The following is an 11,561-nucleotide window of genomic DNA, read 5'->3' as shown; positions in this document are numbered from 1 at the left end:
CCATTCCAGGTTTTCTAAGAATCTCCATACTGCTTTCCAGATTGGGTGCTCCAATTTGCAGTCCTACCAGCAATGTATGAGTGTGCCTTTCCCCACATCCTCACCAACACTTATTGTTGTTTGTATTCTTAATAGCTGCCATTCTGACTATGGTGAGATGAAATCTTAGGTTGGTTTGATTTGCATTTCTCTAATTATTAGAAATATTGAACATTTTTTCATATGTTTGTTGATCGATCGTATATCTTCTGAGAAGTGTCTGTTCGGCTCCTTAGTCCATTTATTGATTGGGTTGTTTCTTTTTTGGTGTTAACTTTTTTGAGTTCTTTATATATCCTGGAGATTAGTGCTCTATCTGGTGTGTGTGGCAAAAATTTGCTCCCAAAATGTAGGCTCTCTCTTTACCTCATTGATTGTTTCTTTTGCTGAGAAGAAGCTTTTTAGTTTAAATCCACCCCATTTATTGATTCTTGATTTGATTTCTTACATTTTAGGAGTCTTGTTAAGAAATTTGGCCCTAATCTGATGTGATGAAGATTTGGACCTACTTTTTAGGTGCAGGGTCTCTAATTCCTAGGTCCTTGATCCACTTTGAGTTGAGTAGATAGTGGTTTAGTTTTATTTTGCCACACATGGATTTCCAGTTTTCCCAGCACCTTTTGTTGAAGAGGCTATCTTTTCTCCAATGTATATTTATGGAGCCTTTGTCTAGTATGAAATAACTGTCTTTATATGGGCTCGTCTCCATTCTGTACAATTGATCTACATGCCTATTTTGGTGCCAATACCATGCTTTTTTGTTGTTGTTGTTGTTACTATAGTTCTATAGTATAGTTTAAGGTCTGGTATTGTGATGCCTCTTGGTTCACTCTTCTTGCTAAGGATTGCTTTGGCTTTCTGGGTCTTTATTTTTCCATTTCTGTAAGGAATGACATGGGATTTTAATTGGAATTGCATTGAATCTGTATAGCACTTTGGGTAGTATGGCCATCTTTACAATATTAATTTTGCCTATCCAAGAGCATGGGAGATCTTTTCATCTTCTAATGTCTTCTTCAATTTCTTTCTTTAGTGTTCTATAGTTTTCATTGTAGAGGTCTTTTACTTCTCTTGTTTCCAAAGAGCTTTTGTTTGTTTGGATTTTATCTAGGTGGATATAGATTATGCCGCACATTGAAGCCAGATTTTTCTTTTGTTCTTACATAGTAAAAGTCACTCTGCAGGTGTGAAATTCTATGAATTTTGACAAAGCTATACAATGGTGTAATCGCCACTCAATTAAGACTCAGAATATCACCAGGTCCCTTTGCAATCAATATCCCCTCTCCACTCCTACCTCTGAGTTGGGGCCTTATAACGTCTATGGATTCTGACTTTTTTTCCACTTAGCATGCTTTTGATATTCATCTGTGTTGTTACAAGTAACAGTAGTTGGGTTCTTTTTATCGCTGAGGAAGGATTACTCCACTGTGCAGCTACACCATGATTGCTTTATGCATTCACTGGTCAGTGGATATATGGTGCTTCCTGGCTGTTATAAAGAAAGCGCTATGAACATTTGTGTAAGGGTTTTATATGGAGGTGTCTTCATTTCTGTGGGTAAAGACTCCAGAGCAGAAATGCTGTCAGATGATAAGTATATGCTCACTTTATAATAAATATAATAAGAAACAATTTCAAAACGATTGACAAATTCTGTATTTCCACTAATAGTAGAAAGGGGTATCTGTTAACTCAGCCTTCTTACCAGCACTTGATATTGCTAAAGACAGATTTTCTTATTGTGGTTTTAATTTGCATTTCCTTAATGACAAATATTATTTTTTATCTACTTATTTGCTAAGGTATATCTCCTCTCTGGTGATTTATCAGACTGTTCAAATATTTTGCCCATTGAATTGTTTGTTTTCTTATAATGGACTCTTGTTAGTTCTTCATATCTTCTGGACACCAGCCCTTTATTAGATAGGAGCTTTGCAAACATTTTCTTCTACTCCATGATTTGTCCTTTCTTTCCTTTTTCTTCCTTCTTTTTCTTGCTCTCTTTCTAACAATGTCTTTCAGAAAAGTTTTGAACTTTGATGAAGTTCAGTTTATCAATTTTTTTATTTTATGGTTCATGCTTTTGTATCCTAAGAAATATTTGCCTCACCCAAGGTCACAGGGCTTTCCTCTTAGTTTTCTTTTGGAGGTTTTGTAACAACTGAAAAGTTTTTAGAACCTAAAAATACACAAATCCACACTCTACTCGCTGTCAGAGTAACTATGTCATTGCCTGTCACAGACCTTGGGAAGTCCCACTGTGATTCCTGAGGGCTCAGGAGTGGAGAAAACAAATAACAGGTTAGAATTTTTCTGGAAATATTGATCTCAGGAACTTTCTGAAAGGGTGTCAGGAAATCCTAGGAATTCCCAGACCACATTTGAGAAGTATAATTCCAAAATGTAAAGACAATCAAAGACAAGCTATGAGTTGGCCAAATTAAATATCAGGTTAAGTAAGTTTCCAAGGAATCTTTCAAAGACCACAAAGTATACTTTTTCATATTGATAAACCTTTGTTTTACCCCATAAATAATAGTCAAAAATTTTATATTTCAAATAACTCAGCTTCTGAATATATTTTTGAAATCTAGAAATACAAAAAACTTAAGTTCATTTCAGTTGTATCTCAAGATTTTATTATACCTGTTTATTTCTTTAGCAGATAACGTGGTTAATACTATATATACATAACACACTCAGTCTTTTAAAGAGAAACCTGTATTTGGAATCTATAAAACTTTAGATCTTAACAGAAGAAACAACTTTCTTCAAGCATTTCTTGAATATTTGAAAATATTGATAGGTTAGAAATTGTACAGGTGACATTCTTTGAATAAATAAAATTAAAAATTAACCACAAGCATTAAATAAATTCACAAAATAAAATTTATGGGACATTCTTATGCATAATTCTTGAGTTATAAAATATCCAGTACTATCTTAATAAAAAATTTAGAAAACAACAAATAAAAAACAAATAAGAAAATACTCCACACCAAATTTATAAAAAAGACTGTCAATATTTTACTCAAAGGGAAATTCAGAGCTGTGGCTTTCTCATTAACTGATAAAGTTGGAATGTGAATGCTCTTTGCAACATTCAAAAAAGAAAATAATAAATACTATAGTCTTAACAGAAAATACAACTTTTTTCAAGTATTTTTTGAATATTTGAAAATATTGATATGTTAGATTTCTGTATAGAAATTACACAGGTGACATTCTTTGAATAAATAAATTTACTTATTCCTTAAGTAAAGCAGTGATAATTAAATAATAATAGTGAAATCATAAAAAAATAAATATAAAATAGCCTTTTAGAAAATTTGAAGAAAGCCAGGGTGCGGTGGTGCATGCCTATAATCCCAGCAGCTTGAGAGGCTGAGACAGGAGAATGGAGAGTTCAAAACCAGTCTCAGCAATGGCAAGATGCTAAGCAACTTGGTGAGACCCTGTCTGTAAATAAAATACAAAATACGCTGGGGATGTGGCTCAGTGTTTGAGTGGTTAAGTGCCTCTAAATTCAATCCCTGATATAAAAAAAATAGGAAAGAAAGAAAATTTGAAGAAAGAAAAGAAAGGAGAAAAGGTAAAAATAACATAATGTAAATGAAATATTGTAAATAAAAGTTAATATTGTAAGATGTGATAAGAATTTTTAAATATTAAAAGCATATGTAAAATTTTCCTATTGATTTGAAAACCTGAATAAAAATATTTTTACAAGAAAAGAACTTTCAAACTACCTATGGAGAACAGAAAATCCAAATGTATCAATAAATATAAAAGAAACTGGAAAAATAAATAAAACTCTTATCACCAAAATTGCTGAGGGCTGGTTGATTTCATAAGAACATTCTTTAGAACTTTCAAGGAACAAATTATACACTTTAACATGTAAACCATTTTACAGATTAGGAAAAGATGAATTAATTTTGTGAAGCTGCAGAAAAACTTGTGCCAAACATAGAACAACAACAAAAACCTCTATCACCTCCCCTTTCCTTTCAAATTGTTCAAGGGGACACTTAAATGACCTGTGGGGGGTTAATAGTTATTCTACACAGATACCATTCTGTATATTTAGCCCAATTTGCTTCATAAATCAGATGTTAAAAAAAATCTTAATAGAATTCATTAGCAGAGCAGATCTTAGATTCGATAATTTGTTCATATATATTATAGATCTCAATAATTTATAACAACTGCCCTCTACTCATTATTTTTTTTCTTCACCCTACTCTACACCTGCTAACTGTTCACGCTCACAATATTTGGCCCTCAAATATTCCAGGCACTGGAGTGTTCTTGCATTCTTAGTAGCTGGAGAGACTGTTGGAGACCAATCTTCCTAATTAGCATAGATGTTGAAATCCTAAATAAAGATCAAACTGACATTGGCAGGGTATTCATGGAACCATTCACCATCATCTTGCAGCTTTTATCCAAGGAATGCAAAGTTGATTTATTATTAAGAGAGGTATTACTATAAATGGTTTAAGGGTATAGATTAAAAACTGTGATCATTTAAACTGATGGAGAAATGGGCCTTAATAAAACAAGAGAAAGGAATGCACATCTTTACAAAATTGACAAAGATAAAGAAAAGTGGGTCCCAAAGCTGTGAGATTGTGGATGGTGGACAATCTTGGGTCTTGCTGGTGGGAGTGTCATTGGTACTTTAGTTCTGGGGGACAATTTTGTGACAGATATATTTAATACGTGGGAAAATCTTTAAAGACTGATTGTCTAAAGATGCCTTAGGTTCAAAGAAGAATGATGAGATGGGAAGAGGAGGGAGTGGGAGAGGATTCATTAAGTATCTCTAATTTATAAACTTGCTCTAGGTCTTTAGAACAAAGCCTCCTCTGTCCTCTCTTCTCCAACTCTCACCCCGGCCGCCAGGCCGCCAGGAGACTTAAGTGTTCAAGAAATTGAAATTGAATCTACAAGTAGAAATCATTGCTGACCCCCAGGCGAATGGCATATAAATGGCTATCTGCAATCCTGGGTTAAAATGTTACTGTCTTTCTCCAGTCCTATCAGGAAGACAATCTTTGGCTCAGTGGGCTGGGCTGGAGGATCCAGGTTTCCTTGTACAGCAATAACTTGAATTGCTCTATTACTCAGGTTCCTGAGAACTGAGGGTGCAGCAGAGGCTAGTTCACCTGCTGCTTCCTGGAAAGTCCAGAGCCACAATGGAAAGGGAGAGCTGTGGGTTTTCAATCTGAACTTTTGGATTCTTCATGCTAATGCGGTTGGGGGAATTTTAAAAGGCATCATTCTGTCAGTTGCTATCAGCCAAAGCTTTAATGCAATCATCTCCAGGGGTGGTGGGGGTGTCTTACAGACCTGAAACCACTGTGTCATGCTAATGCATGTCCTGCACGTCACCAACATCTCATAATGGTGGCAGTGCAGGGGCCTACATATCTTTTACACCTATTTGTTATCTTCAAGATCATCAAGGAAGCACCCGGCAAACGCGGATGCTGACACCTACACTGTATCTGCTTGCAAAGATTTCCTCTCTGATCAGCTTATTTGAATAAAACATTATACTGAATTTCACATTACACATGCTCACATCCTTAGTTTTAAAATTTGCTTTTTGTGGAATATGCTATACTTCAAAAGACTGACTACAGTCTACCAGTTGCATATTTTACTTCACTTTTTTACAGACTTCTGATAGCCACAACCATGAGACAACTGGGGATTATGTCATTTGTATTTAACGTGACACACACGAGTACCAACACACCACTGTGAACTTCTGTGTGCATGTGCATGGGTTTGTGTGTTCTGAACCAAGTATGCATTTCCATGGCAACATCTGGAGATGCATTAGAGCAACTGACAGAATTTGACAAATTATTTTAACCAGCCATTTACCATTTTGAAATGTACTAGTATACGTGTTTACCTAAACTTCTTCCCCTCCTCTTTCTACCACAGTCTTGTTGACCCGTTGCTCATAGCCAATGATAGCCCATTAAATACCAAGAATCACTCTAAAGCAACTTTAATACTGCTACAGCAATTATGATTAATTTTCAACTTCCCTTCCTTGAGAGGCCTAGAGCAGATATTTTCATTTTATGGGAAAGAATAAATAAGTAGTGGAAAGGTTCTATTGAAAAGTCTTTATTAAAATAAAATACTATGAAACAACGAGTTAAAGAATGTAATTTTATACTGCCAATACAATTTAATAATGTCACTTGCACTAAGCTCAACGGAAAAGCATCAGAATAATGGTGCACTCTTGAAAGTTATTAAGCTAAATATTAAAATTGTTGTTTTGTACTTTAGGTCTATAAATAATTTATAGGGCATAACTGACAGTCTCAATGAGCAATAAGGAATGGCTGTGAAAAAAAATATCTCTGGTCAGTGCAAATGTATAGTCGGACTGTTTTCTGTGGTGATCTAGTGATTCATTCATAGCCCAGTTGAAAGGAGCAATGCTAAAGTACTTCACAATGTAATTTCTGATTGAAGGGTTAGTCAACAATTTACCATATTCCTCTTAGGCCAGTCATGTGTCCTTTCTGTGCCTCAATTTTATAATCTGTGAAGTGGGACCATTTGGACAATGGGATGAGAAGAGATATGTGGGCTTTTTGAGGGTATTACTGATAGTATTAATGGGAACAAAGGTTGGCGAAGTGGACCATGGGTAGGTTAGCTGTTTATCCCTCCAATTAATGTTTACGAGGGTAAATTTGTGGTGCAGATTTTTTATTAGTTTTAATTAACATAATTCTATGTGTTTACAGGGTGTGGGGAATACTTATTTTGATACATATATGCAAACACGTAGTGATCAAATCAGAGTATCAAATCTGTCATCTCAAACACTTATCATTTGTTTTGGAAACATTCAAAGTCTTTTTTATTCCCTAGCTATTTTGAAATATACAGTAAATTACTGTTAGTCAATCTGTTGTGCTAGAAAACATAGAATTTATTCTCCTATTTATCTGTATTTTTGCACTCACCAATCTACTACTGTTACCCTAAACCCCTGTAGAGTTTCCAGCCTTTGGTTACCATTATTCTACTCTCTTTCTTTGGGAGATAAACTTATTTAACTTTTACATATGAATGAGAGAATGCAGTATTTGTCTTTCCATCCCTGGTTCATTTAAGATAATGTTCCCAGGTTCCATCCATCTTGCTGCAAATGCCAAAATTCCACTTTTTAGGGCTGAATACCATTCCACAGTGGCATAGGCTTTTTTTGTTTGTTTGTTTGTTTGTTTTAAATTGTATCTCTAAAAAGCTCTTTGAGAAGCATGCTTAGCTGCTTTCCACATATCTGTTCCATTTTTGTCTCTTAATTGGCCCTTCATCCTTACTAATAACTTCTGTCTCTCCATAATCTATGTCCCCTCATCATTCTATTCCTTTAACATCTCAAGTTCCCATTCTCAAGTCTAGCACATTTTCTCAGTTCAAAATTCTGAAAATGGAATCTTCCTGGTTCCACTTTCCAATGCCAATCCCTGGGTCATTTGTCACATCAGCCACAGATGGATTGAGGCAGTGCCCTCCCTCAACGACCCACCACCAGTTTAACCCGCTCTGGTCAATAGAGGTAAAGGGTTTGTATGGTATAAAACATTGTTGACTAGGCGGCAAGAGATCTTTACCAGGGAATTTTCAGAAATAGAGGGCTGTGGGCAATAAAGGTGCTGATGGACAATCTCATGTTTCTCCAGACATACTGAATGGCTTTCATGTTTTTAAAAAAATATTTTAAAGTTTTTGATGGACCTTTATTTTATTTATTTGTATGTGGTGCTGAGAATCGAACCCAGTGCCTCATGCATGCCAGGCAAGTGCGCTACCACTGAGCCCCAGCCCCAGCCCGGCTTTTGCCTTTGTAAGAGTGTCAGGATCTTTGGGTCTTTCCTCTGGGTCTTCATAGACAGGACTTTTCCTGGCCCAGTTCTGTAACAGCTCTCAAACTGCTTAATAAATGAAATTCTTCCCTTGATTTGGACCTCAGACATCCCTCCCAATAAGGAACCTTGTCTTCATTCTCATTCCATGTGGCCCAAGTACGCATGCTTTTAGTAAGGAGCTCATTGTGGGGTGGGGAAGAGAATCTTGGGGTGCAGGAGATGGAGAAAACTAACAAGAGCAAAGTGTAAATGTTTTCGTCTGATTGTGTGAAAACAGGTTTTCAGCAACGTGGTGCTGGAATGCAGATCTTTCACTTTTGGATTTTTGCAACGTGAAAAAGGAAAAAGAGAGAAAGAGAGAAAGGAAACTGAAGTCAGACAGAAAAGCAGTTGAGAAAAGATAAACTGAGGGTGTTCTTTTATTAGTATGCAAAGTATGAAAGAGTCAGTAGCCTGAGAAAGAGAAGAGGCAAAGTTTTTAACAAGCTGCTCAGGGAAACTTTGTTGGAACCAGCCTGACATTGGAGAACAAAACTGCCAAAGGATGATTTTTTTTTTTTGATTCTGAAAGAACTAGTGAGGATCCTCATGTATTAGACTTCAGAATCTTTTCTTTCCAAAGTATATCTAAAATATTTTCTGCTAAACACGTAAACAGTTGATATAATTAAAGTTGAATTGTTTTTTTTTTAGAATATATCGCTTTGGAACAAACATACAAACAAAAATACATAAATGAAACTAATTTGTCAAACTGGCCAGAAGTTCACAGCTGACAGCCAGAGTCATGTGACTGACACTGCTGCCACCTTTAGGAAGTTCAGCCACCTTGTATATTGGCCTTCAGAGTTATTACTGACAACTCAGACTCTATAAAATCTAGGAACAAGTAAGGAACAGCAGTAACGAATGTGGTAACGAAAAGAGCCAAGAATTCATTTACTCTTGGAAAAAAAAAAAAGGGAAAAAAATAACCCTATTAGCTTTGGTGTCTGAGAGGGCCGAAATAAAATTCGAATTTTAGTATGTACATTTTATATAATCTTAAGCAACTTTTTTCACTCATAAATTTATCCATCCACCAAATATATAATGAGCGTTCATCATGTGCCCAGAACTGTCCTGGATGCTAAATATAATGAAGAGCGGAACAATATAATCCATGCCCTCTGGAAGTTTAATCTGGAGACTGTCAATTTGTATTTAAAATATGTATACAGTTTTATTTCACATTTCTTCTCAGATTGAGAGAAATATGCTTAAGTAGTTTAATTCTTTTTCCCAAATTTAAAAGAGTTTTTGCGAAGCTTAGAGACTTTCTAAAGTGCACTATAAGTACTTAACAGAGTGTATGTATTTGTAATAAGTGTTATTTATTATTCCCACGGAGTCTTCCACAATTTTAGTCTGGGATTATGGTGGTATTGGTAATGAATACATTTATATTAAAACATAATTCATTGATGCTTCTAAGTTACTTAAGTCAAAGTGGTAAGTAAGCTAGGTACTGTGATACAATTTGCATTGTATATAAGAAGAACAATTTTTTTTTCCCTAGCTGATCATAGATGCCATAAATTCTTTTTGGAAGCTATTGGGAAATAAATTACAAAGCGATAGCATTAATTGTTCTAGAAAAGCTTTATGAAAAAAAATGGGATTTAGGAGCTGTTTAAATGCAGGGAGGGAGAAAAGCAAATGAGTTTCGTCAGGGAGGATGTTCTGAGTTTAGAGTGCAGCTTGGGAGAAGGCTTGACTGTGGGTGGGAGTGGAATGAAAATAGGAAAGAGGGCTGTTTGCCCATGTGCTCATAGAAGCAGAGCGAGGCTCCACAGAGGAATACAGCCATCTGAAGGGAACCAAGGATAAAGGAGCAGCGATCAAATAGATCAATCCTAATCCCAAGTGTAATAGAGAACTTGAACATGGAATGCTGTACTCCAGTGTTAACATGGCGGGCGTAGCGGGGGAAGGGCACTTCTGAAGTCAGACCCTGCCCCAGTGGAGTGTGAAGGGAGCTTTATGTCCTAGAGACTAAAGGGAAGACTAACAGGTGACCCTTCAAATGGTAGGAAAAAAGGGACAGTTCTTGGAAATGCTGTCTGGGATGGTACCAAATTTATTTGCCTGTTCTAAAGCTTTGGAAGAAGATGGAGCCCAGAAATGTAACCAGAGGCCACCAGACAAAGAAATGGCAACCTTTTATAGTTTGACCTAGATATCGCTTGAAGTCCCTGGGGTGAGCAGGAGCTCCCTCTGGGGCCAGTCTAGCTTGGACTTCTTTGATATTGGGCAGGGATTCTGGAGAGCAAATTTTTAAAATGACTAATGTAAAAGAGAATCAGAACTTTTATTGAGGAAGAGACATTTAATAAATCCTGAAGAAGAGTGGATCTAACAGTTTGGGAAATACATCAATTGTCTGGGAATTATCTTAGAAAAGATCAATCAGGTATTTAGAAAGATCATCTTGCGCTTCTTGTACGTCTTTTATATGTCATTGTCTATGTCATTTTTCACCAAGCGTCGGGTGTGGGGAACTGGCATAAAAAAAAGTGCTCATATTCTCCAATATGATGTCAATTAGAGTGTTTATGGGACAATCTAAGATTATGTTGTGGCATATGAAAATGCTGCTACAGCTCTTCATAGACACTGGACAGATTCCAGAAGTGTACCGCAGAAGAGCACGTCATTACTTCCAACATGTAAGTAAGTTGTTTCTGAAGGAGATGTGCTGATCTGGCTCTTTGGGATGGTTTCCACAATACCTAATACCTTCAACTCTGAGCAAGTAGGTGAACTCTGGCAGTATTCTTTAAGTCATCGACAATTAAGTTCATTTTACAGATATTCACTAAGTACTTTTTGTGTGTCAGGTACTGTTCTAGGTGTTGGAAAAATAGAGGTGAATAAGAAAGATCAACTTTCTGCTGTCATGGAGTTGACATTCCATGGGTGAATGGGTGCATGTAGGAAGTAAGAAGAGATGTCATTAAACACACAGCAGACAAGATGGTGATATGTGATATGTGGGATGCACAAAATAAAATAGAATGAGATGGCAAAAGGTGGTGAGGTTGGATGCCTTGGGTGGTTATGATGTGAGTCTTCTGGGTGTTGACATTTGAGCTGAAACCTGAAAGAGAAAACTGCTAGGGGGAGTGAGGAGGGCTGAAGGGGGAACAAATAACAAGGCTCAATGAGCTTTTTGAGTTTTCTAGAGTAGAAAGAATATGAGCAGGCTACAGAGTGAAAGGAGATAAAGTTGGGAAGGAAACAGTCTGGTGATAGAGGCAATGACATGACACATCATTGGAATTCCATGTTGTGTGTGTGCGGGCGGGGGGGTGTTAATTTATTTATATTTTATTTAATTTTTTAGAAAACGTTTAGCTGACACAAACTGTACGTGTTTGTGGGATGCAGTGTGATAATACATGTACACCGTGGGCAAGGGTCAAAGCAAGGTGATTAGCATCTCTATCTCCTGAAGCATTTATCATTTCTTTGTTTGGGGGAAACTGCAAACTCTTCTCTTCCAGTTCTTTATAAAATATGTAATAAATTTTTGAGAACAATAGTCATCCTACTGTGCTGTAG

The sequence above is a fragment of the Ictidomys tridecemlineatus genome, chromosome 9 (assembly GCF_052094955.1).
Source record: "Ictidomys tridecemlineatus isolate mIctTri1 chromosome 9, mIctTri1.hap1, whole genome shotgun sequence".
Classification (NCBI taxonomy): domain Eukaryota; kingdom Metazoa; phylum Chordata; class Mammalia; order Rodentia; family Sciuridae; genus Ictidomys; species Ictidomys tridecemlineatus.
Note: the sequence above shows the minus strand (reverse complement) of the source record.